Source organism: Megalobrama amblycephala, linkage group LG18 (genome assembly GCF_018812025.1).
Source record: "Megalobrama amblycephala isolate DHTTF-2021 linkage group LG18, ASM1881202v1, whole genome shotgun sequence".
Classification (NCBI taxonomy): domain Eukaryota; kingdom Metazoa; phylum Chordata; class Actinopteri; order Cypriniformes; family Xenocyprididae; genus Megalobrama; species Megalobrama amblycephala.
The window spans coordinates 27,129,784-27,157,667 of NC_063061.1; the positions used below are offsets into that span (position 1 = coordinate 27,129,784).

General features: G+C 39.3%; 1 pseudogene; it reads right to left on the minus strand.

Annotated features, from left to right (window-relative positions):
- Positions 1-23,687: 23,687 nt before the first annotated feature.
- Positions 23,688-27,156, minus strand: LOC125253411 (annotated as a pseudogene).
- Positions 27,157-27,884: the final 728 nt, after the last annotated feature.

The following is a 27,884-nucleotide window of genomic DNA, read 5'->3' on the forward strand; positions in this document are numbered from 1 at the left end:
AAATTGTCATAGTGGTCATTGGTGTGTTTTCAAATGCAGTGAGGTTAGTCGATGGGAACACCTCAAATGTGGGATCCACAGCAGCAGAGTAGTTCATCTCTCTGCACTTCCCTCTAAATGCACATTCTTTCAATCAGTATCTGTGTAGAAACATTATGAAACATCATTAAAGGTCATATATTAAGCATTTTTTATTGTGTGTAAAAATTGCATCATCTTCTATCTTTGTAATATGACTGAAAACAAATTGTTTGACATGCATGTCTTTTCAAATATTTTAAAGGATTAGTTCACTTTCAAATTAAAATTTCCTGATAATTTACTCACCCCCATGTCATCCAAGATGTTCATGTCTTTCTTTCTTCAGTCGAAAAGAAATTAAAGTTTTTGATGAAAACATTCCAGGATTTTTCTAAAAAAAAAAATTAAAAAATTATACACGTTTTAACTATAAATGCTCATCTTGAACTAGCTCTCTTCTTCTTCTCTATTAGAATTCTGGCAGTGGAGACACTGCTAAGTGTATTACTGCCCTCCACAGGTCAAAGTTTGAACTAATTGTTATATACTTGCTTTTAATTTTTTTTAGAAAATGAGCGATGGTTTCTCTAGATAAGACCCTTATTTCTCGTCTGGGATCGCGTAGAACGCTTTGAAGCTGCACTGAAACTGTAATTTTGACCTTCAGCTGTTTGGAGGCCATTGAAGTCCACTATATGGAGAAAAATCCTGGAATGTTTTCATCAAAAACCTTAATTTCTTTTCGACTGAAGAAAGAAAGACATGAACATCTTAGATGACATGGGGGTGAGTAAATTATCAGGAAATTTTAATTTGAAAGTGAACTAATCCTTTAAGATTTCATTTTAAAACTTAAAACTACTTTAATATAAAGGAGTTATAAGGAGAGTGTATTACCTTGACAAGTCAATTTCCAGTTATCCTTCCAAAATCAAGTCCCATTTTATATAATGCAACTGTAACTTTTAACATAGTTAATTTTTGAGATATGACTAAATGAAAATACAACAAAAACATCAACTGGTAAAAATTCCAGCGGGACGCACAGTATTGTGAGGTAGCTCTTTTGTACTGAGAAACTGATTCATATCTCTCATAATTTATTACATTTCAGTCCTGGCATGCAAATATATGTCATATGACGTGTTCTCTGCTCCTCAAGCCACCTTTTTCCTACGCCCCATGATGCTTTGTTTGAATTATAGGAGTAACTTTCTTCAAAATGTAAACAATCAGTGAAAGACTCCAATATTAAGGCAATTATGATCTCTCTTTTTTTTAAAAAACTGGGTACAATGAAGTGACATTCTACTTACCCTTCAACCATTGAACATTAAAAGGAAACTTGACCATGAATAATCACAAAAGCTTTATTCTGTCCGCAGTAATATTACGAATGGGTTAAATATCTCTGTAGCAATATTCACAGACAGCAACAGATCCAGCCCACATCTGGTACATGTAGATTACAGACGGACCAGATGTGGGTCGGATCCGGGCCGACACTATTGCTGTGAGAGATGTAACATATGTTGCCTTAATCAAACATGCTTATTATCTTTAGCATTGAGTGAGAATATTTCAAAATGCTTTCCATCATTTTGACAGATAACAAATATTTATACTTTTACAGTGGAATGCAAAGACAAACAGAAAATAATCAAGAGGAAATCAATGGAAGATACTATATCAAGTGTTATGTTATTTTTCTGATGTGAAAATAAAACATGAAGGAAACTTGACAGCTCATTCAATCAAACAGGCTGATAATGATTGTTTGTAGCTCAACCCTACTATTTAAAATGACTTGTTTCAGTCTTTTTTTGAGCGAAAGTTCCCCAAAACCAGAAGTTCTTCCCATAATTCCAAAAGCAGCAGGTTTGTCAAGAAAACGTACTCGGTTACTAACGTAACCTCGGTTCCCTGAGATACGGAACGAGTACTGTGTATGGGGATAGGTCTCCTTTTTCCCCGTTACTGAAGCCTTTTTCAATAACGCAGTGTAACTGCATCATCATTGGTTCACTCACAGACAAGTTGTTGAACCAATAACGGCGCGGCATAGCTGCGCGGCCTATGGCGACAAAGCCCGTGAATATTCCCGCCGAAATGGGCGGGGTAGCTATATAAGCAGGCGCTTCGCCATAGGATTTCAGGTCATTTGACTGAAGCAACGACACTGAAGCCGCAGCCTCGTGGCACGGCATGTAACGCAGTACTCGTTCCGTATCTCAGGGAACCGAGGTTACGTTAGTAACCGAGTACGTTCCCTTTCGATACTTCACTCGTACTGCGTATGGGGAATGAATTCAACCGCGCCGTGCCACGGCAGGGAATGACTGGACTTGTCTTGGACACCACGAGGGAACCAGAGGACAAGTGAGAAGGCTAGAGCCGTCGAACCCTTGTTACACTACCAAAAGGGGAGTTAACTCCCAGAGTGGCATGAAGCGGAGCTCGATAGAGGCCGCTGGATCATACCGAGATGACCCGAGCTTGTAAGGTCGGGACGTCCAAATGATAAAATCTGACAAAAGTGGACGCCGAGGACCAGCCGGCCGCCTCACAGATGTCTTTAATCAAAACTCAACTAGACCAGGCCCAAGAGGAAACCATTCCTCTAGTGGAGTGGGCTCTAACTCCTATGGGGCAGTTGAGGCCCATAGAGGAGTAACAAAGAGTAATAGCGTCGACTATCCGACACGCAAGACGTTGCTTTGAGCCCGAAGACCCTTTGGTGCGGCCACCAAAGCAGATAAAGAGCTGATCGGATTGCCGGAAAGGCTGTGATCGCTCAACGTAGGTCCTTAATGCCCTGACGGGGCAGAGCAATTCCAGCTCTCGCTCGTCCGACGAAGGAGGAAGCACTGAGAGGGAAATGACCTGTGCTCTGAGTGGAGTCGAGAGCACCTTAGGGACGTAGCCATGCCTAGGTTTCAAAACGACCTTGGAGTCGTTGGGCCCGAACTCAAGGCATGCAGGGCTCACGGAGAGGGCCTGCAAGTCACCAACATGCTTAACCGATGCTAGTGCAAGTAGCAGAGCGGTTTTGAGCATCAGGGGCCTGAGGTCAGCTGAACACAGTGGCTCAAAGGGAGAGCTCTGAGGACCAAAGAGAGGTCCCAGGTGGGAACGGTGAGAGGATGAGGTGGATTCAATCGCCTAGAACCTCTCAAGAAACACACCACAAGGTTGTTTTGTCCCACTGACTGGCCAGCGATAGGAGCGTGAAACGCTGCAATGGCTGCTACGTAAACTTTGAGCGTTGAAGGGGTGCGACCCAGTTCTAAACGCTCCTGGAGAAAAGACAGTATCGGAGATACATCACACTCCACTGGGTTTATGTTGCATACAGAACACCAGCCATCAAAGACCGACCATTTCTGGGCGTAGAGGCGTCTCGTGGACGGAGCTCTCGCCTGAGAGATGGTATTCAGCACGTCCCTGGGGAGGTTAGCAGGCTCCTATCGAGGGACCAGAGGTGCAGAGCCCAGAGTTCTGGCTGGGGATGCCAAATCGTCCTGTTCGCCTGAGAGAGGAGGTCCCGTCTCAGGGGGATCGGCCACGGAGCTTTCGTGGAAAGCCTGAACAGCTCTGAGGACCAAACTTGGCTCCTCTAGAGCAGGACCACCAGGAGGACTCTGTGCTTGTCTTCCCCGATTCATCTGATTATCTGCGAGATCAGAGCAATCGGGGGAAAAGCATAAAGGAGGGTGCTGGGCCAGACGTGAGCCAGCGCATCGTCCTCCTTCGAGAAATAAATTGGGCAGTGAGAGTTGTCTTCTGAGGCGAAGAGGTCTACCTCTGCCTTCCCGAAGAACTCCCAGATCGTGAGAACCGTCTGGGGGTGGAGCATCCACTCGTCTGAGGGGACATTGCTCCGGGATAGCATATCTGCTCCCAAGTTTGTTCTCCCGGTTATGTGAGTCACTCTGAGTGACTGAAACCTCGGTAATGCCCATTCCAGAAGACACTTCGCCAGAGCGCATAAGTGGCTGGACGAAAGACCGCCCTGGTGATTTATGTATGACACCACTGTCACGCTGTCCGACTGGACTTAAGACATGGTGTCCCGTCAGGTGTGCCTAAAACACGCGAAGGGCTCGAATCACTACCAAAATCTCGAGGCAGTTGATGTGCAGATGGCTTTCTTCGTGAGACCACGAGCCGAAGGCCGGTCTGCCCTTGCAAAGAGCACCCCAACCTGTGTTGGATGCATCTGTTGAGAGCACCGTCCTTCTGGACACCACCTGTAGGGGTACACCTTGACTGAACCATACAGGGTTCATCCAGGGTTTCAGAGCTGTCAAACGGGCCTGATTGACCCTGAGACGCAGGCGGCCGTGCCGCCAGGCGTGAGGAGGGTACCCAGAACTTCAACCAGTATTGCAGAGGCCGCACCGAAGAAGGCCGAGCTGCAGAACCGGGAAGGCGGAAGCCATCAGCCCTAGCATCCTCTGGAAGTACTTCAGAGGGAGATAGGCTATGTTCCTGACCGATGCCACGAGCTGCTGAGTGGCCAGAGCGCGCTCTGGCGATACTACAGCCGTCATACGGGCTGAGTCGAAGACTGCACCCAGGAACATTATACGTTGGCTGGGGAGCAGTGAGCTCTTGGCAAAGTTGACCCTGAGACCCAGGCACTCCATGTGGCTGAGTAGCACGGATCTGTGATGCTCTAGCTCGGCTCGTGACTGGGCTAGGATGAGCCAGTCGTCGAGATAATTGAGAACCCGGATTCCCAACTGTCTCAGTGGGGAAAGCGCCGCGTTCATGCACTTGGCAAAAGTGCGAGGAGCTAGGGACAGCCCGAATGGAAGGACCGTATATTGGTAAGCCACACCTTCAAATGCGAATCTCAAGAATCGCCTGTGATGGGGGGCTATCTGAATGTGAAAGTATGCATCTTTCAGGTCCAGCAAGCAGAACCAGTCCCCGGGGCAAACCTGCGCGAGGATCTGCTTCAGCGTTAACATCTTGAACTTCCATTTCATGAGGGAAAGGTTCAGGAGTCTGAGGTCTAAGATGGGTCTGAGACCGCCATCACTCTAGGGAATGAGGAAATAATGGCTGTAAATCGCTCTCTGAGGGGGAGACTATTTCTATAGGCCCCTTCTCTAACAGAGACATCACTTCGGCTTGGAGGACGTGAGCGTCGTCCGTGTTTACTGAAATGGGAAGCACCCCGCCAAAACGCGGGGGTCTGCGAGCAAACTGGAGCAAGTAGATATTATCCCCAGAACCCACTTGATACTCCGAGGATGGCCTGCCAGGCCCGCGTGACAAGGGGTTGAATGGCGCCGGGTGGCGGGCCGCTGGGAGGGGGCCTGCACATCGGCTAGTTTTTAGAAATGCTCACGCATTCCTCATGAACGTGGCTTGCGGGGTGAAAGCGGCAAACAACACGCTGAGAAACTCAGCAAACAGATGTATGCTTCTTGGAAAAAATATACATGTGTCCCACCTGAGTCAGGGGAGAGCATCAAGATAAGCATAATGAGCATGTTAGTTCCACCAAGCACAAGTGAGCATTGAGCTCGCTTTCAGTGAACGCATACATCCTCATGAACGTGGCTTGCAGGGGCAGGGCTGGCAAACGACACACAGAGAGACTGTAATAAATATGCTACATCAACTGATATACTGAATATATAAATAACAGGTCTCACCTGAGACAGGTGAGAGTATTGTTAGATTTCTCAAAGAACGCGGTTTGTAGGGCAGAACCGGCAAGCAACGCGCTGAGAAATTCAGCAAACTCGGCAAATACACTGTATCAACTGCATTATATATATATATATAACATATGTATCACCCGAGACAGGGGGAGAGCGACATGTTATATTTCTCAATGAATGCAAGCCGCGGGGTGGAACCGGCAAGCAACGCATAGAGAAACTCAGCGCAAACAGCAGAATCAGCTCCATTAATAGAGTATAAAAATATGTTTCTCGCCCGAGTCGGGGGAGAACGTCACGTCATATTTCTCAATCGACGCAGCTTGCGGGGCGGGACCGGCGAGCGACGCGCATTGAGATAAGGAAAAATACACTCACACAAATAGAAAATGTATCATGAGTCTCGCCTAAGTCAGTGGAGAGCATCATGTCAAATTCAGCTGAGAGATTCAGATAACTTCTGCAAAAATCTGCTATATAAACTGAATGTATATAACATGGGTGTCACCCAAGAGGGGGGAGAGCGACATGTTATATTTCTCAATAAACGCGGCTCGCGGGCAGAACCGGCGAACAACGCATAGAGAAGTCTCAGTGCAAACAGCAGAAATATGCTCCATTAAATTAAGCATATAACATGTTTCTCACCCAAGCTAGGGAAGAAAGACATGTCATATTTCTGAACTAACGCGGCTCGCGGGGGAGGGACCGGCGAGCGACGCGCATTGAGATAAGGAAAAATACACTCACTCAGATAGAGAATGTATCATGAGTCTCGCCTAAGTCAGGGGAGAGCATCATGTCAAATTCAGCTAAGAGTAAGAGCATGCTCTCGTGCTCCCGAGTGAGAGCACGCATCCTCAACGAACGCGGTTTGCGGGGGAGGACCCGGCAAATGACGCGTTCGGAGAGACGGCGTTTGAAGCAAACGCCAGCGAGAAGTAGAAAAATAAGCTCTGTACTCACCTGACGGAAGACGGCAGGGGATGAGCTGAATGCTCTCAGATGCTGAAGGCGGCACGAGGGCGGCGCGGTGAACAGCTGCTAGAGAGCGAAGATCCGCGGAGCAAGGCTCTGCATATGCCACAGCTGTGGCGTGGCATTGAGGCAACGCCGCCGCCGTGAAAATGGCGATTGTAACGTTAGCTCTTTTAGAGCGGCGAGAGCCGCTGGGAAAGCTCTTTTAGAAAGCGGCGTTAAACCGCGGGAAATGCTCTTTAAACGGCACCGGATGGCGGCAGGAGACGCGCTGAGAGGTGGCTGGAAGCGGGCGGCTCGAGAGCTGCGCTCAAGGCGGCAGTCTGCGAGGGCGCTGGCGCTGTCTTCGTTCGGCGGTCTCAGCTCAGTCCGCTGCGGGAGCCTCTTCGACGGCGGCGAGAACTTCTCCCAGGTGAGCTTCTTCCAGGCGGCGAAGGCTTCAGCCGGAGATCAGCGTAGAGCGATATGAAGTCGTCGCTGAAGGAGAGAGAACTGAAATCCTATGGCGAAGCGCCTGCTTGTATAGCTACCCCGCCCATTTCGGCGGGAATGTTCACGGGCTTTGTCGCCATAGGCCGCGCAGCTATGCCACGCCGTCATTGGTTCAACAACTTGTCTATGAGTGAACCAATGACGATGCAGTTACACTGCGTTATTGAAAAAGGCTTCAGTAACGGGGAAAAAGGAGACCTTTCCCCATATGCAGTACGAGCGGGTGTGTCTCATACGTCCTGAAAAGTGAAGCCGCGGGCTCTTTGATCGCCCCCTGGAGGCTGGATGCAGTACAGGTCATAAATCCCGCCCTCTCAATGCAGTCGAATGAGACTTCAGTGAAAACTTAAAAATAAATTCTGCTTCAAATAAAACTTTCTGAAAGATGGTTTTGGTCATTTAAGGTAGTTGTTATCACGCTGATATATATTCAATTGTTCGTTTTTGTGATGATTTAGAATTTAGCTAGCAATTTGATGCTATAAAAACGGGGCGTGTCGTCGTGATTCGAAGTTGATTGACAGCTTGTCTGAGGACTGTCGGAGCTTCGAGGGGAGATTGAAGATGTATTAACTAACTGTTAATTTTCGATTTCTTTGTTATTTAACACCAACAAAATGAGTTGTTCAGCAGTAATCTGTACTAACTGACCTACAGGATCTGACGGATCACTGAACTTTTTTTCTGTAACATCAAATGTGAGCTTTATAAGCTAATTAATAAATGTTATTAGTTAAGATAACACACCTAATGTTAACCATGTCGGGAAAAAGCAGGTGATCGTTATCTGCAGTTACTTATTATTTTTATGGGTATAAAATAATAATTAGCAGGACAAAACTAATGATAGCTTACTCTAATTACAGCAATCGATCTCCTGTAACGTTAGTTGAACTTGATTTAAAATGGCAGGACCGTTTCTGACGATTTAGAGTTGTTTCTAGTGGCATATTAAATTGATTTTATCTACTGAATTTGCTGTTTCAAAAATATTATTGCTCTAGAAACAGAATAGCCTATTATTTTATAGGTAGACTTTTAAATTGTGTATAATTTTTATAGTCTATTTAAAATACATGAATGATGACGCAGTCGTCTGGGCGGAAGTTTGATATCGTGACTCCGCCTCCGGCTCCACGACGATTCCTTCTGCGCATGCCCAGGCTCCAAACTTTTTTTTTTTTTTGACGTATTGCGTAACGTGTCAGCGCCCATTCATCAGCCCATTTTGGCTTCAGTTCAATACAATGGAAGGAAGCGGCGTCGCGTCGTCCATCTTTTTTTACAGTCTATGAGTACGAGTGAAGTATCGAAAGGGAAAGGTGTTTTCAACACTGTTTTCAACTAAAAACGTTGAAATTTTTTTGTGTTTTGGCCATTCATATACATGACAATAGCGTTTTGGGGGACTGAAAACTGAAAGCAATATTTTGTAAATGGGTCTCAAAGTGCAAGTTTTTAAAAACAATACTGTTATTGTCTCTGTGTAACAGTGATGGGCACTCGAGTCGCATTTTAACAGACTTCAGACTCGGACTCGGACTCGACCTTAAATGACTTCAGACTTGACTCGACTCGACACAAAAGACTTGGAATATTTTAAAAACGACTCAAGTCTTTTATCCTTAACTATGATATAATAAATAAAGAATTTGTGTTGTGTTTAAATGGTTTTATAATATCTGCGTCACATATATTTCCTTACGTGTCGAACTTGTGGTAGACTCTTTTCATAGAATTTGATGATGTATGTCCCATGCAACATGAGGATAGCAACCGTGCCATATGTTCTTTCGTTTGGGTTTATTATCACAGAATGTGGGAAAACAATTAAAGACACCGGAACAACATCATCAAATTTTATGAGACATCGCATCCACAAAGGTTAGTCACATAAACTCACGCAGCTAGTTATTATACTGTGGTGTAGCTGCATGGCTCATTTGAATTGCCAGCCTGTTAAAATATGAACCAAAAAAATCGAGACTTTAAACCTATCACTACATTTTAGCAATCTTTTCATATTATTTGTAGCTTTTCTGTTTCTTAATGTGTGTCCATATGAAAGAGATAGAGATATTAATCCATTTATTACTTAAAGCTCATATTTTAACGTATCACAATCAGCATGTGTAGAGTTTTCAATTGACACTCTTAAACATTCCTTAGTTTGATATTTTCTGATAATGACTGTCGTCACTAACAACGAAGCTGTATAACAAACCGTGACTCACTGGCGCCATCTTGCGTCCACTTAGCGACTGTATTGAAAATGACTACTCGTGTTGCCAATGCCATGACGACTGTTTTGTACATTGTAATGGATTATAAAGTAATAAACTGGATGTACATTATCCCTTACATCATAGGACCTTAATTTCAAATAAAACAGATTATAAAAAGATCATATTATTTTGTCTATATAATACAACTAGGATAAAAAATAGGATTTGATTATGAGAATTTTTTTTTTTTTTTAATGACTCGAGACTCGTGACAAAAGACTCAAGACTTGACTCAGACTTCAGTGATAAAGACTTCAGACTTGACTCGGACTCCAGATAAAAGACTCGTGAACATCTCTGCTGTGTAAACAACAACAAACACATTTTTTTGAAAAAAGTCATGCACAATTGTCTGTAGGCATCCAGTGTTTATTTATAAAGTGACAATGCTAACTGGCCTGGCATGAATAATACAGGGTTTTTAGTCATTTTCATTGATCCTGTGAACGGTGAACATTTTGACAATGGTGTCATCTGTACACGAAAAATACAAAGGAAAAACATTTTTAACATTTTTAACATTGCTGTTGTGTATACAGTAGCCTACAGTAAACTGTAGCCTACCCTTAATTTGCCTCTAGTTTAACAAAGCTGCTATAGTTTTTAGATTGATCTGATTTATATAAAATTAGAGTATGTCCGTAGTAGCCTAAATTGCTACAAAACCATGTGATCTTTTTCTGTAGGCCATGAAAGTCAGATATTCTTGTTTCTGTTGAAGCGAAAGATGATCTTTGGAATATTCTCAAATCATGCTGGAGAACATGATGTGCTGCCACCAGCAGAACAAGTCTAAAGAAAATATTAAAATTCTAAAATAAAAGGGCGTACTATAGTGTGCATTAGTGATGTTCGATTCTTGAACGAATCGTTCTTTTGAGACAGTTCGAGTCAATTCACTAATCAAACTAAATCAAACTTTAGTTCCAGGTTGATGATGCAAGACGCATAAGAAGTAGCTCGTCCGTCTCAAAAAGAACCAAACATATCCGCATCTGTGCATCAAATGTTTGCAGTTGCAAATCTTATCCAAGATGTAGGCTACTCTGGTCAGTCGTATCCGACATAAAGGATCTGCAAATGAATGTGTGACCACAAACTACATTAAAAAATAAATTTAAATAAGGTGGTTTTTACCTGAATGAACCTGAAATGTAGATGTACAGTCTGAATATATATAACTCACTTGAGCTTTGCATTGTTGACTGAATATTATCAAATATCAGTCATAAAAAACATTTGAATAGAAAATACAGCACTTGGAACATTTGAATGCATGAGACATTTACATGAATGCTAACAAGTGTTATTTATTTGTTACATTTATTTACTGAATATAGACTATAGCTGCAAAAAAGAAAAAGAGAGCTGCTTTTAGAGATTTAGTTCGGGGGTTTAAGTGTTTGTGAATATGAATATGCAAAATCAGTGAGGACTTAATACAATAGAAACAGTTATGAAGCACAAAAAAAAACCCTTAAAACAGCAAAAATGTAAAATGGTATCATATACAAATATAAAAACAACAGAAGTTTTAATAATTGATAAAACTGCAACACATTCCATAAAACTTGTCCCATCTGAAATTTAAAATAGTTAACAAAGTTCAACCATTCGGTTTGAAATTTATATACATGAGCAACTGAGATTTTTCAAATGTGACAACTAACCCCAGTCTCCTCCATTTGTGTCAGAAAGAGTTAGGTTTAAAATGAGTTAGAGGAGCTATGGAGGTTTGATGAAGGGCAGTTTTCCAGTTCGTCTAAGATAAAGAAGAGCAGGTACAAAACCACCCAGCACAAAACAATACAAACTAAACAAGTTAATTACTGAAATATCTCCCTGTGTCAGAATATAGGTCAATCTTGAGATAATAAAAGAACCAAATAGGACTAGCCATGGTCATTACTACAATGAGATGAAACGCTCTTCTCTTCATGTGGTTTTCCTCCTCTCTCTCTCTCCTTCTCTCTCCTCCTGGTCCTTGACTGCTTCAGAGCTCTGAGAACAGCCACAAGACAAAACAACTGGATGGAGAGGAAGAGTATGAAATGCAGGAATGTAATCCATATAAACACGTTGAATGACACTACAGTGATGAGCGCACAGAATCCAAGACCAGTTATCCAGACCACAGTGCAGCAGATCACTCTATATCTGAGAGGTTTGAACTTCAGTTACAGGATGAACCACTGCCAGGTAACGCTCAACACAGATCAGACACTGAAACAGAGGATGGCCAGTGATGCCTAGGCTTTGTAGAAAATATGATAAAGCAGTGATAATTGTGTGAAACGAGGAACAAGTGACAGTACACAGATGAAACAGTTCAGACAGTTACCAATCTCACAAACAGCACTCCCACAGCACTATTGGAAGGATGAACCATTACAGAGTGGAGGAAGTCGGAACTGGGTAACCCTGGTAGGTTGAGTTCCTCCCTGGTGCATACAACTCCACTTCCTGCATTCCTCCTTCTTGCTTGATGGTTGGTGATGATGATGATGATGATGATGATGACGATGACGATGCAGGGTGACGAGATGGTTCTTTGTTCTTTCCTTTGACATTACACACTCCGCAGTCTCCCACATACCGCCAGACATCCTTACGGACCGTTGGCCACCAGGCGACCTCCAGGACGCTGAGAAGAGTTTTCAGCCGACCATGATGTCTCTCCGTTGTCCTTTCGTGGAGGATCCGAGCGTTCGTTCGATCAAGGCCTTTGGGAACAGCTGTAGTCGGTACTGGCCGCCCTTGCACTGGATCTGTCGGTACAGCAAGCCCTGGTGGTTATCACTGTGATCCTGTCGGTCTGGGGTGTGGAAGAGATGATGGCGAGTGTGAGTCATCCTGTTGTGTGCTGTTGGCTTCCTCACTGGAGAAGGGTAGAACAGAAAAGATGTAGCTGACATCTGGCCCTGATGATGTCTTGGTGCAGCTAATTCCTTGCTCTGTTGTGCTGTCCGTCTGTGAAAGTGTTGAGATGGTGGAGCAGTCAGTGGGAGGTGAAGAGGTGTAGATGGTGGAATGCACAGGGTTGGAAGTCTCTGTAGGACTTGGGACAGTGGCTTCCGGAAGTTTCTTTTCCTTCAGTTGTTTTGCCCACTGTTTGTCTCTCCTCCGAAAGCACTCAACAACCTCTTTTTCTAATGCCGCCATAGCCTCTTTCACATATTCCTCCATCTTATTAAATCTTACATCCACAGCCTCTCTAAAACACATTTCACGGTTCAACTGACTTTCAACAGAGTCTTTAAAATCCTTCTCCAGTTTTAAAACAAGGTTTTTAAGAGAAAGTACTTCAGTACGAAGCTGTTCACAGTCACACTGGTGTAAAATCCGTTCATCATTAAAATTAGCAGGTGTTTTAAAAGGAGCAGCATTACCAAAATGAGTCGCCATCTTTTACCACTTTCTCAACACAGTTTTTAAAATCTTAAACGTTCCCCGTACGGGCCACCATATGTAACGATCAGCCAAATTGGTTGAGTCACATGATTTAAAATGGGGTCAGATTTTACTGTGTGAGTTTGTTAGTGGTTAAAAGAATTAGACATAAAACAGTGATAAAGTTAAATAAGAATTGTGTATTTACAATATTCACAGGAACTTTAAAACAACACAATAAAACCAGGAAAACTCAGTCTGTTAAAAGCATACAGTCCCAAGTACCATACCCTAAAACAGTCCAAGAATCCTAGTGTGCTGATAAAAGTCCCAATGTGAGTGTCCACCAGTGTATATACAAATGTCCAAGTAGTGATAGTCCAAAAGTTGTGTCTGGAGAGGTAAGTCCGCAGATGGTAACTCCACAATCCAGTTAAGATGACTGTTAGTGAGTCCCTGTTTGTTGCCATGCTGCTCTCTTTATACAGATATTTTTCATGCTTCCTGTCATGTGACTGGTCACATGACAGGCCAACCATTCATCTCTTAAAGACATACACACTTAAAATGTTAAGAGGAATAAAATGGACTAAAACACATGTAAACCAATTAAAACTCCATTATACATAAAATCATTGTAATAAATAGAGCGGTAAAACATGCATTTTGTGTGACAGTGTCACAGTATAAATCCCTGAGCAATGTTTGCTAGTCTGACTACAAAGAATGTATGTGCATGACTTCATGTGACATGTTGTATGAAAAACATGCAACATGCAAAGATATGCAAATAATGTAAAAAAAAATATATATGTTTTGAATAGAAATATTGACTCGCTTATTCTCATTTATGTTCACAAATGGAAAGTATGTAAGTGAACTGTCCAGCATATAATATACCAGTATAGTCAGCTTTTTGTGTCTTATTTTACACAAATCAGGCATTATGACCACCTTCCTAATATTGTGTTGGTCCCCCTTTTGCTGCCAACAGCCCTGACCCGTCGAGGCATGGACTCCACTAGACCCCTGAAGGTGTGCTGTGGTTTCTGCACCAAGATGTTAGCAGCAGATCCTTTAAACCCAATACACTCTTTTTCTAGTTCTGTATCTTTCTTTGCTTTAGACAGGCACATGCATGAGAGAACACTTACTTTTCATCTACATTGATTTCAGGAAAAATCATTAGCGTACATAAGTTTAATGAATCAACACAGTTGTATAATGTTCTTGAGGAAAAACCTTTTCAAATTCAAATGAGTTTGTCACCTAAAAAGTGAATGCCCAGTCTCCAGGGATGTATTTAAATCTGTCTTCACAAGCTATCACTAAGATACATTATATATTTCCATGACTCCATGTCACATAACACAACTGAGATGCAAATATTTCAAATGACAAACAGGATTTTCAGATATCTGTCTGAGTAAACATTTGAAACATTTGCATAGAAAATGCAGTGTGTTAATTTGATTTGATTTTAAGACATAACATGCATGTAAAATATAAAAATGTAAAATACAAGCTAACAATTAATAATTATATAAATTTGACTCACTAGATATCGACTTTATATGAAGATAAAGATACAAGCTCATTTTAGAGTTTCAACTTGAGTTCTGAAGTGTTTTGTGATGAATATGACGCAGGGAAACAGGATCATATGGAATCAGTTTGAAGTACTGTATGGTAGTTCTGTGGAAATAAATATTCTGTTCTTTATCAAACTGATTTGACAGAAATAAGAAATTTAATCTTAAATTCTCTGCAATGGTCTGTGAAAACATCTGACATGGAAACAGGTGACACTGTGTTAGAGATCTAAATGATAAATGCTTTTATTTTTGAAAACATACATAAAAACTGATAAAACAAACTAAAATAGTGTGGTGGATATTTTTATCATCACACTTTTCCTCATCTCAAAGGAGGTTATTTTTTATAGTAACAGATACAACCTCTTGGCTATTTCCACCATTAGTGCATGCAGGAGAAAAGATCCAACCTTATGCTATTCAAACAATGTGTCATTCTTTATGGGGTAAGTTGTCACAAACCCTCCATTAAACAGGCTTTTCAGAAGACTTTAATCAGTAAAACCATTATAAAGCATGAAAAATCCATAAAACAGCAAACATATCAATTGTACCATATCTTGACAAGATTTAAATGCTTTAAAGGAGAGAGAGAGGTGTTAGGGAGGTTTGAAGAAGGGCAGTTTCCCAACTCGCCGGAGATAAAGAAGAGCAGGTACAAAACCACCCAGCACAAAACAATACAAGCTAAACACACTCACTTCCTCAATATCTTTCTGTAGCAGAATATTGATAAATCTTGAAATAATAAAAGGAAGAACTATGATTAGCATAGTCACAAACAATATTACAATGATCTTAAACGCTCTTCTCTTCATGTGGTTTTCCTCCTCTCTCTCTCTCCCTCTCTCTCCAGGTCCTGACTGCTTCAGAGCTCTGAGAACAGCCACAAGACAATACAACTGGATGGAGAGGAAGAGGAGGAACTGCACGAATGAAAGCCACATGAAAAGGTTGGAAGACACTAGAACTAACATCCAGAAAAAGCAAGATCCAAGACCTGTTATCCAGGCCACAGTGCAGCAGATCACTCTATATCTGAGAGGTTTGTACTTCAGAAAGGTTACAGGATGAACCACTGCCAGGTAACGCTCAACACAGATCAGACACTGAAACAGAGGACGAATGGTGATGATGTTTCCTGTTAAAAACCTCAATGTAATCAAGGGCATTGATTCTTGGTAGCTTGGACTAATTAACATCTGCAAATAAATCAAAGCAAACAGACAGAAAATGATCTCACAAATAGTGAGATTGAGGTTGAAGAACTCTGATGCAACTCCATTTCCCGTTCTTGTAATGATGAGCCAGAAGACATAGGAGTGTATAGGAAGACTGAACAGAAGACTGAAGATCAGCACACAAATCTTCATAGTGGTCATTGGTGTGTTTTCAAATGCAGTGAGGTTAGTCGATGAGAACACCTCAAATGTGGGATCCACAGCAGCAGAGTAGTTCATCTCTCTGCACTTCCCTCTAAATGCACATTCTTTCAATCAGTGTCTGTGTAGAAACGTTATGAAACATCATTAATGTCCTTATATTAAGCATGTTTTATTGAGTGTAAAAATTGCATCATCTTCTATCTTTGTAATATGATTGAAAACAAATTGTTTGATGTCTTTTTTTATAATTTAAGATTTCATTTTAAAACTAAAAGCTGCTTTAATATAAAGTTTTAAGGGGAGTGTATTACCTTGACAAATCAATTTCCAGTCTTTCTTCCAAAATCACATCCCATTTTATATAATGCAACTGTAACTTTTAACAAACTTAATTTTTGAGATATGACTAAATGAAAATACAATGAAAACATCAACTGGTAAAAATTCCAGCGGTATGCACAGTATTGTGAAGTAGCTCTTTTGTACTGAGAAACTGATTCACATCTCTCATAATTTACTACCATTCAGTCCTGACATGCAAATATAGGTCATATGACGTGTTTTCTGTTCCTTAAACCTTTTTCCTACACCCCATGATGCTTTGCATGAATTATGAGAGTAACTTCCTTTAAACTGTAAACAATCAGTGAAAGGCTCGCACTATAAAGGGGTGGTTGATTATGATTTCAGTTTTTTAACTTTAGTAAGTCTGTAATATTGCTTTTACAGCATAAATGTCTGCAAAGTTAGGACACTCAAAGTTCAATGCATAGGGAGATATTTTCTTTTAAATATTTCTCTGTTTAAGAACTACAACGAGCTTCTTCCCGGGTTGAGCTGCTTTAGAGAAGTTGTTGTAGTAGAGTGTAGCACGTCCACAAGCTAATGCTAATCGAAACATATACATTTAAACAACAAAAATACAAATACAATTAGCTAATAACTGCACATAACCTCCTGAAAATTTCAATAAAACATACATGTAAACATGTCCTTAATTATTAAAGGTGTTAAAGAAGATGTTTTGTTTTCTACATTTTTGCAATATTACTTGAAACTGTCTGTACTAACTGATAAAAGTCTATTTATTAGGTGCACTGAAAGGAATAATATTAATATACATCATCTGTGCACGAGGTAGGGCCTTAAAAACATAAGCCAATCGTTTACGCGATGATCGGCCCTCTGGCTTGTCAGTCACTGCCATGACGTTCCTTGTGCGAGACGTGCGCGGCTGCGCGCTCCAGTAACTTTCCACACTCCACAGGCGCCGCATGCAATGTTTTTGTCAGGAGACAGGAGTAACAACTGCAGATTATGAGTTACCTGCGGTGAGTCCGACATAATGAATCCACTAACACGACACAGCGAATGCTGGTGGTAAACACTCGTGTTCCAATACTCGTGCACGAGTTTTAGGAAGCGTTCCCTCGAAATGAGCTGTGAAGGAGGGGGGTTGTTCTTACGCATGCGCTCATTTCAAAAACTCACTAACAGTCTTTGGTTTCTCAGTCGTCGATATCCTCTTTAGCACCTTTAATTCGGTTTACCAAAGCAGTCAACATTTATTAGTTTAAAATTACCGCTCTTTGCCGAAAGAACACAACAAACGCGCCAAGAGAGAACACTTAGAGTGCGCCACTAATGAGTGTCCCACCAGAAACAAACCCTACATACTTTAGTTACGGGAAGAAACTATGACTATTTAGCTTTGACTAAATTAAATGTATTAGTGGTAGTTAGTCTATTTTCCATGTTTGATTTGGATAAATAAGGATACATAATAATATAAAATACATTTTAAGAAGCTTCAGCTCTGACAAAGAAGGGCGGTTTTCCAACCTGGTGGAGATACAGAACAGGCTGCACAAAACCAGCTACAACAAAACATAAAAGGCCAAAGGACAGATATATTGAAAGATCTTGTGTTTTGACTGATTACACAGCTTTCACTGTATATGTGCTTAGCATGACACTGAACACACAAAATGCAAATATGAGGGATCAGAAGTCATCGCATTAGATGACAAAAGAAATAGACAAAGTAGCATCTGCAAACCCTTACGCAAAGAAAATATATTCCCTCTTTCTTTATATAATCTAAATATAATTCTCTCTTTCTTTATTCCTTATACGACCTTCTATATATACCCTTCTTCATAGAGCTGGAGCCTATCCCAGTTTCCTAGACTAGAGGCAGGGGTAAGCAAAACAACAAAGATGGATTTAAACACCAAATTCATTAAGGTGGCTCAGGAGATTTTTTTTTATCTTTCACTGAAGGTTTTTGTCATCTTGCCACCACCAGCCCCTTCTACGACGAGACCCTGAAGACTTTTTTTCAGTGATGCTCAGCTAAAATTATAAAACACAAATGTAACAAATGTAAGACACAAGTTCATCACCTGTAGAGTGAATTCCCAGACTATCTAAATCAAGTCTCTGCCGATGTTTTATAGACTGTTTAAACAGCTTTCACTGTACAGGTGCTGGTCATATAATTAGAATATCATCAAAAAGTTGATTTATTTCACAAATTCCATTCAAAAAGTGAAACTTGTATATTATATTCATTCATTACACACAGACTGATATATTTCAAATGTTTTTTTTTTTTCATTTTGATGATTATAACTGACAACTAAGGAAAATCCCAAATTCAGTATCTCAGAAAATTAGAATATTGTGAAAAGGTTCAATATTGAAGACACCTGGTGCCACACTCTAATCAGCTAATGAACTCAAAACACCTGCAAAGGCCTTTAAATGGTCTCTCAGTCTAGTTCTGTAGGCTACACAATCATGGGGAAGACTGCAGACTTGACAGGAGGGCAAGACACAAAAGATAATTGCTAAAGAGGCTGGCTGTTCACAGAGCTTTGTGTCCAAGCACACTAATACAGAGGCGAAAGGAAGGAAAAGATGTGGTAGAAAAAAGTGTACAAGCAATAGGGAGAACCGCACCCTGGAGAGGATTGTGAAACAAAACCCATTCAAAAATGTGGGGGAGATTCACAAAGAGTGGACTGAAGCTAGAGTCAGTGCTTCAAGAACCACTACGCACAGACATATGCAAGACATGGGTTTCAGCTGTCGCATTCCTTGTGTCAAGCCACTCTTGAACAACAGACAGCGTCAGAAGCGTCTAAAGACAAAAAGGACTGGACTGCTGCTGAGTGGTCCAAAGTTTTGTTCTCTGATGAAAGTAAATTTTGCGTTTCCTTTGTAAATCAGGGTCCCAGAGTCTAGAGGAAGAGAGGAGAAGGCCACTATCAGAGCAACCTGGGCTCTCATAACACCTGAGCAGTGCCACAGACTGATCGACTCCATGCCACGCCGCATTGCTGCAGTAATTTAGCCAAAAGGAGCCCCGACTAAGTATTGAGTGCTGTACATGCTCATACTTTTCATGTTCATACTTTTCAGTTGGCCAAGATTTCTAAAAATCCTTTCTTTGTATTGGTCTTAAGTAATATTCTAATTTTCTGAGATACTGAATTTGGGATTTTCCTTAGTTGTCAGTTATAATCATAAAAATTAAAAGAAATAAACATTTGAAATATATCAGTCTGTGTGTAATGAATGCATATAATATACAAGTTTCACTTTCTGAATGGAATTAGTGAAATAAATCAACTTTTTGATGATATTCTAATTATATGACCAGCACCTGTATATGTGCTTAGCATGACACTGAACACACAACATGCAAATATGAGGGATCAGAACTTATTGCATTAGATGACAAAAAAATATATATTTCCATATATTTATGATTGATATATTAAATTAGGTACATTGAAAAATATCCAGAATAATATAATGCATTAATGTATTACAATATATTGAATAATACAACAAAGAATGCCATTTTTCATATATTAAAAAATGTGACAATATATTTACTGTTACTTTCACCATTATGTTCAGTTTGTTTTTGTTCATGGACTTTTAGTTTGTAATTCTCTAGTTCCTGGTCTCCTTTGTCCACCACTCCTTTGTTTCTATGGTTACAGTTATTAGTTCATTCTGTTCAGCTGTGTGTGATTATTTATTTTGATTAAGTCATTATTTAATTTCTACCTTCACAGTCATTCAGGGTCCCATTATGTCTGCGTTAATGTGTGTTTGTTCCTGCTTGTTTTTGGGGTGTTATTATTAAAGATTGCATTCGAAAGTCATTATCTGCCTCTTCAGTCTGTCTTCCTGCACAACATGCTGACAGTTACACAAAATATTTGAGCTGTGTTGATATTTGAGTGGGGAAAGTTGTGTTGGTATTACTTATGGGTGCTTGTTAAAAACATGTAAAGTCTTATTGGTCAAACACAAAATAGTTCAAAATACTAAATTCTGATACAGGTAGTTAAAGGCAATATTTTTACAGTGTGTGGAAACAGATTGAACAAAATTCCCCAAGCATGTTTTACTCAAAGTTGTAAGTTAATACAAAGACAAACAAAAGAGTCTTGGGACATCAACAGAACATTTCATTATGTTTGCTTTATTTCATTAAAGTTTGCTCTTGATCCTTCACTTTTTAATGTTAGCTTTTCTCTGGTTGCTGTAAAGCACATTTTCTATGGCAAGGAAAGCCAAGGAAAATTTTAGGGATGATCTGTTGTTTAAGAAACCTTTAAGAAACCTGTCAATTAGGCTCCATGAATTAGGCCCATGTCAAAATCAGTAAATCATCATTAGATTATCCTCAGATTTTTCCTTGCCTTACAGACACATTTACAGCCGCAGGAGAAAAACTACAATTTAAAAGTGAAGGGTTAAGACCCCAACTAACAACACTGATCATCATAATGGTGACAAAATGATCTATTGATGTCCCTACACTCATTTGCACTCTTACAAATTTGAGTAAAACTTACTTGACAAATGTAAGGAAATCATTTTCCATACTGTAAAAAAAAATATTGCCTTTGTTTAACTATGAAAAACAAATAGAAACTCCCTGCAGTGGTTTATTGCAACACCTGGCATGGAAACATGGCAGCGTCATAAATTAACTGCTTTTATTTGAAAAACATACAAATTGCTGATAATATATAAACCATGACTAGTGTATTTTCATATTTCGCGATTGAATTGAAAACTAAAATACAACAAATTTTTAGGGTAAAGGTACTTGAAGTCTTAGCTATTACCATACTGTCACAAGGGAACCTGCCATTAAATGGCCTATTGTCAGCCTGCGGTAAAATTTAAACAGCAAAATGATTTTGAAGCAAGACAATTCATAAAAAATGAAGAAAAAAATCTACTTGTACAGTAGTGGGCAAAAGTGATTTCTGGAGGGGATTCAATTAAACCATCAAAGAAAATAAATAATGAAGAAAATATTTTATATATATTTTAAATATTTTAAATATTAGGGAAGAATAAAACACTAAACATGGTTAAAGTAATTATCTGACTAAATTATTTGGTAAAAATAATTTTGCAAACTACAGCTACAAATTTCATTTTATTATGAAATAAAAGCTCACATGAAAAAGCATACATTAACTACAACATAATTATCAGTTATTAATATTTAGTTGGTTCTCTCTTGTTTTAACATTGTGTCACTGTGTTAGGGAGGTTCTAAAGAGTGTAGAATGTTACCTTATAATACTGAACTAATAAAGAATTAAAGTTTCTTCTCACTTATTAGACCACATCAGAAATCTGCGATTGTATTTAAAACTGAAAATTAACACATTACATTCATATGCTTCATTTGTTTAGGGAAAACATTATTAATATAATTAACAATTATTACTACTATAATGTGCTAAATCATCTAGGAAAAAAATAAAGAATATTATTATCTATTATTACTACTACTTCTACAAACAATGTGGTAATTTAAAAAAAAAAAACGATTTAATTACATTTGAGAAACTTCAGCTCCAGCAAAGGAAGGGCAGTTTTCCAGCCTGGTGAACATACAGAACAGGCTGCACAAAACCAGCTACAGTGAAACATAAATGGCTGAAGGATGTAAATATTGAAACATCTTGTGATGACAGAAGATAGAAAAATCCTGAGATAATAACAGGTGCAAACATTGTGACCAAAGTCACAGTAATTATTAGAATGAGATAAAATGCTCTTCTCTTCATTTGGTTTTTCTCCTTTCTCTCTTTCCCTGCTTTTCCTGGTCCAGGTTTCTTCAGAGCCCAGAGAACACTTAAACAGCAAAAGAGGTTTACAGAAAGAAAGAGTAAACACTGCAGTAGCATTCCACAGATATAAACCTTAACATGTTCGACTGCAGTAAACACACTAAACAAACAGGATCCGAGAGCCGTAAACCACACAGCAGCAGAGCAGATCGCTCTATATCTGAGAGGTTTGAACTTCAGAAAGGTTACAGGATGAACCACTGCCAGGTAACGCTCAACACACATCAGACACTGAAACAGAGGACGCCCAGTGATGGTAAGTCCCATTCCAAATGATAAAGATACACTGATCTCTGTAAACCTTAACGCCAACAACGTGAGGAGAGAATTCACACAAATGATAATCTCAGAAACAGAAACTTGGAAGTTTAGAAACTCTGATGCAATTCCTCTTCCTGCGACAATAAGCCACAGGACGTAGGCATGCACGGGAGGCCCAAACAAGACAGTGAAGTACAGCGCACAACTCATGAAAATGTCCAAATGAAACTTGACAAGTGAAGTAACATTGAGATGTGGATTTAGATCAAGGGTGGAGGAGTTCTCAAATCCAGCCATCTTCTCAATGTATCTCTATTCATTTCCAAAGAGAAAAGAAACAGGTAAGCTCTACAAAACATTGATAAACTGAAAACAATATCCAACTAGCCAAAATAATGACTAGCCCAGGCTCACTGGAAATATGTGCTTCTACTGGACCAACAGTTTTGCAAAACAAAGAAAACGATACAATTCACTGGAGTTCCAGTCGAAATGAACAGTAGTGGCAATAAAATTTCACCTTTTTGTTCCTTTCAACCAAAACTGACTTCAAGGGCAATAAAAGAACACGGTCTAACGCACAATAGCCTACTTATGACCTCAACACGCTATGATTAAACTATTTTGACGTTCGCATTACATAACCATCACTATGGTTTTGCTAATGTTCGTTAGCCTAAGTTTGCTCGCTCAACTGGTTCAGCACTGCCCTAGAAGCAAGTCCCTTCGTCATTTCAGCAAATGATACACCATCTTCACATCACAACAGCAACAAATAGGTGTGTATTTTACAAACGCAACATATCATTAATATTTACGCATTCCTTAATTGCTATATGGTACAAGTACAACTAACGTAATAAATCAGATTTGTCAGATTCGCGTTAATCTGTTTTGAATTAAATCTGAATTTGTTTTAGTACCACTTACTGTACATTTTACTTTAAAAATATCGAAAAACATGCAAGAAGAAATGAAATATTTGCATAAATGTCGCCACAGGGATGCATTTCCAATGAGCCTGTTTTTCAAAATAATAACAATCCAATAACCTTGTCAAGATACTTACTAGTTAGAGAAGACTGCAATGAAACGCTAAACAAAAGCAAGAACATACAGTTCACCTGTGGAGTGAATTCCTAAACTATCCAGCACCTAACACCTCTGCCGATGATTTGTAAAAGGACTACACAGCTGTCACTAGGATATATGTGCTTAAAATGACACTGGATAAGAGGGATGCAAATATGAGGGATCATATATCGAAGCTGGGACAAACCTAGTATATTCTTTTGAAATATCACTGGATACATTTTTTTTTTTTTTCCCACATATACAGTGGTCACAAAAACTATTAAACTATTATGTGTGCAGTTTGTCCAGAGGTATACTGTAGGTCGAACACAAAAAGTAATGCAACAAATTTCAAGTGTTTAAATGATTTATTAAAAGGCAACATGAAAATCCACACAGTCAAGAGGTCTGTATATTGTCTTCCTGTACACAGAACGGTCCGCACAGATCATAGCATGAAATGAACCATTTCAGCTCTGGTCCAGTACAGGTGGGAATTACTTGCGTTTTCTCTTCTTTAAGAGTGCATCTTTAAGACCCATCTGAGGGGAAAATGAGTGGGGAAAATCAATATCAACAGGAAACATTACAAACTGAACTTGAATGGTAAATAAAGTGTATGCAGGTTTATTGCATCTAAAGGTATTAAAGATGTGAAAACAGCTGCAGGCTCACCTGTTTCTCTCTGAAGGAGCGTTTGCCCTTGGTCCTCACGTTCTGACTGTGTTTCATCATTAGGAAGTTCTTGTTTCGTTTTTTCTCCTTGTTACTGGTGCTGGCGTAAGGGTTTAGCTTACTCCTCTTTTTAACAAACTCCTTCCTATCGGTCCGCCCAGCCTGAGAAAGAAAAATGTCAAGAAAAATGTAAGTTTTAACCTTGTTTCTTTGCTATGGGTAGATGACAAAATGTCAATGTGTTTTCTTTCCTTCAACATCAGGATATAATATGTAAGGAAGAGGATTAGGGCCAAGCAATAATAAAAAAATAAAACCATCTCGAGATTAAAGTTGTTAAATTTCGAGAAAAAAGTCGAGATAAAATGTTGAGAATAAAGTCATTAAATTACGAGAACAAATTCATTAAATTACGAATTTGTTCTCATAATTTAATTACTTTTTTCTCGTAATTTAATGACTTTATTCTCAACATTTTATTTAGACTTTTTTCTCGAAATTTAACAACTTTAATCTCGAGATGGTTTTATTTTTTTATTATTGCTTGGCCCTAATCCTCTTCCGTACATATGTATACACACTGCCCTTCAAAAGTTTGGAAACACCCCTGGCAAAGTGTGGTTTTGGATGATATCAGCATTTCCAAACTTTTGGAGGGCAGTGTGTATATATATATATACACGTCCATACTCACCATGGCTGTTGCCAGTCATGTTTCTTTGTCAGATTTGGGTTTCTTATGAAGACGCTCAATGTCTCTCAGGCTAAGTATCTCTCCTCTGAAAAAAAAAAAAAAAAAAAAAAAAGTTTAATTATTCTCAGTTTATATTTTATGTTTCTAAAATCATTTCAGTAAAGAAACACGTCCTACCTCTCCTCTTCCTCATCACTCTCTACGTTCTTCCTCTTCTGACCCTTTCCGGGAGCAGAGCTGACCTCTTTGGCCATCTGAGCGATGCGGATCTTTTTGAAGTCGTCCTGCGTGAGGAGGCGACTCGTGCTGACCACGGCAGCTTTGGCTTTGCGCTCGTCCTCTGGGATACTCTGTAATTTCTCAGCCTGACAGATACAGACACAACACGAGTTCAGATGCGTTCTTTCCCATCGTTAGAATCAAATGTAGCATCAGTTAAGAAAGTGGTATGATCCTCACCACTTCTGTCTGATCTTCATCAGAGGAGTGATGCACCTTCACCCACTCTCCATCTTCATCATCCTCACTCATGCTGGCGCTCTCCCAGCCGTCTGTAAGGTAACGCATTACGGTGGAATGACACTTCACGCCACTTTTAACACACGTATTAATCAATGAAATAATAAAACAATGCTAATGCAGCTTTTCACATACCTTCATCCTCCTCTTCATCTACTTTCTCCTCTACTTCCAGCACCTCAGCACCAGGGATGTAGTCTTTGGCCTCCAGTTCTCCATAGTTCTGGATTCTGGCCTCCTTAGAAGATTCCGTGGGCTTTCCCTGGTAACACAATAAATGCAAAAACATTAATGTACATTAACATTCAAAAGTCTGAGGATGGATTTTGATTTTGTAAAGTCTGTTGTGCTCAACAAATCTGCAATTACTTGATCAAAAATATAGTACAAACAACAATATTGTGAAATATTATAATTTAAAATATTTTAAAATGTAATTTGAAAAAAAAAAATGTGATCAAAGCTGAATTTTCAGCATCATTACTCCAGTCTTCATTCCTACATGATCCTTCAGAAATTATTCTAATATGCTGATTTGCTGCTCAAGAAATATTTCTTATTATTATCAATGGGAAAAAAAAAAAAAAAAAAAAAAATATGCTGCTTAATATTTTCTGGAAACCATTATAGTTTTTTCCAGAATTCTTTGATTAACAGAAAGTTCAAAAGAACTGCATTTATTTAAAAAAAATAATTTGTAACATTACAAATGTCTTTACAGCCACTTTTTATTAATTGAATGCATCCTTGCTGAATAAAAGTATTACTTTCTTTAAAAAACAAAAAAAATAAAAAAAATAAAAAATAAATAAATAAATAAATTCTTACTGATCCCAAACTTTTGAATGGTAGTGTACATCTAGAACAGAATTTCCCAAACTGGGATAGATGAAAGTTAAATTAAATGGTAAAAATGTAAAATTTAAATGAATAAATCATTTTAAAATAAACAATCAAAATAAAACACGTAAAAAAAAAAAAATAATAATAATAATAAAAACATGACATTTTATTTGTTTACCTGAATGTCATGTGACCATTAACCGTGAACATCAAATGTGTCTATTTATTGAAATATTAACTTAAAATCTAAGATTTTTTTTTTTTTTTTTTTTTTTTGTGGAATACTTGATCTAGAATGTGCAATTCAGGGACTATTTAATCTCCTTTGCAGTTAATTTATTATTTTTTACATAATTTAATATTTTAAGCTTCTCACCCTGTCTTTTCTGTGTAGCATCTTTGGATTGAGATCTCTGAAGAGCTGGATAAGACCTCTGGCAGACATCACAACATCTGGAAGATAAACACAGACAATATTCAAAGAAAAGTCAAAGACTCTACTCTCATATTTCCTTCAAAGTAAATAGCATCCATGAACAGACCATGATAAATAACGATAAACCACGTACTTTTATCTTTGTGGGATTTGTACTGTGTGAGATCTTGAAGCAGGTCTTCTGACATCGAGAGAGGACAGCGGGCTGCCACTTCTTTTATGGCGTTGATTCTGAGATATGAGGATGAACAAGAGAGATATTCATGAGAAAAAGAGGGATAAAATAACAGTGTTTTCACATTTCACCGTATTTGACTGAGATTTACACAACACCTACCCAACGGTCATGACCTCCCCTGAATTTCGTTCTGTAACAAGTGGATGGCGGAGAAATTAAAAACCTCTACTTTTTTCTTCTTTTTATGTTTCTGAGAAAACAAAATGAAAATGACAAATTTAGCAGTGAAATTAACTAAACAAAATATTGATTTGCTGATCTTGAGACACTTTATTTAACCTTGAGGACTTTCATGGCTTTCTCCATTTTCCTCTTATTTTTGGACGTTTTCTTTCCGGTGGAATATCGGATCATTAGATCTCTGGCTGTTGGTGCATCATGCTTTAGAGAAGTTGTTGTAGTAGAGTGTTGTTACCATGCCATCATTTTACGCTGGACAAAAGATTAACATGATGACACATGCTAGACGATGAGTTGAATCAACTCCACAGCAACTACATACATTTATCCAATTGTTGCCCCCTTGGACAATAACAACAACAAGCTTTACTTTTCTGTAGATTTATTCGCCCCGGTTGTTTCTTCTTCTTTTTGTTTTCTGCAACAGGTTTGGGGCTTTCACACGAACATGCGTCAACTGCACTTATTCTCTAATCATTTTACTCCCATGTCCTTCTTCCCACAGCGCCCCCAACAGTATACAAATTTTCCTTACGTTTTATTATCTTATTATATTACTGCAAATGATCTATAATAAACAAAAACATGAAACAAATTAAATAACTCTCTTGAGGTCATAACACAATAACCGTCCAGTTTCCATCCGTCCATCCAGAAAGGTCCAGTTTCATTCTAAAAGTTGTAACTTCTTCCTGAGTCTCTCCAACAGTGTTCGACTCCGGTTTGAACAATGTAAGGCTGAACACTGTTACTGACAATCCTCATTTTGGTCTGCATGAGATTCTCCAGCTTTGTTGTTGTCGAGCAACCGAAGCGTGAGCTGTTAAAGCTCCGCCCTCTTCTGGAAAGCGGGCCGGGAGCAGCAGTTCATTTGCATTTAAAGGGACAAACACAAATGGTGTGTTTTTGCTCTCACCCAAATAGGGGCAAATTTAACATGCTTTAAAAAAATGATCTGTGG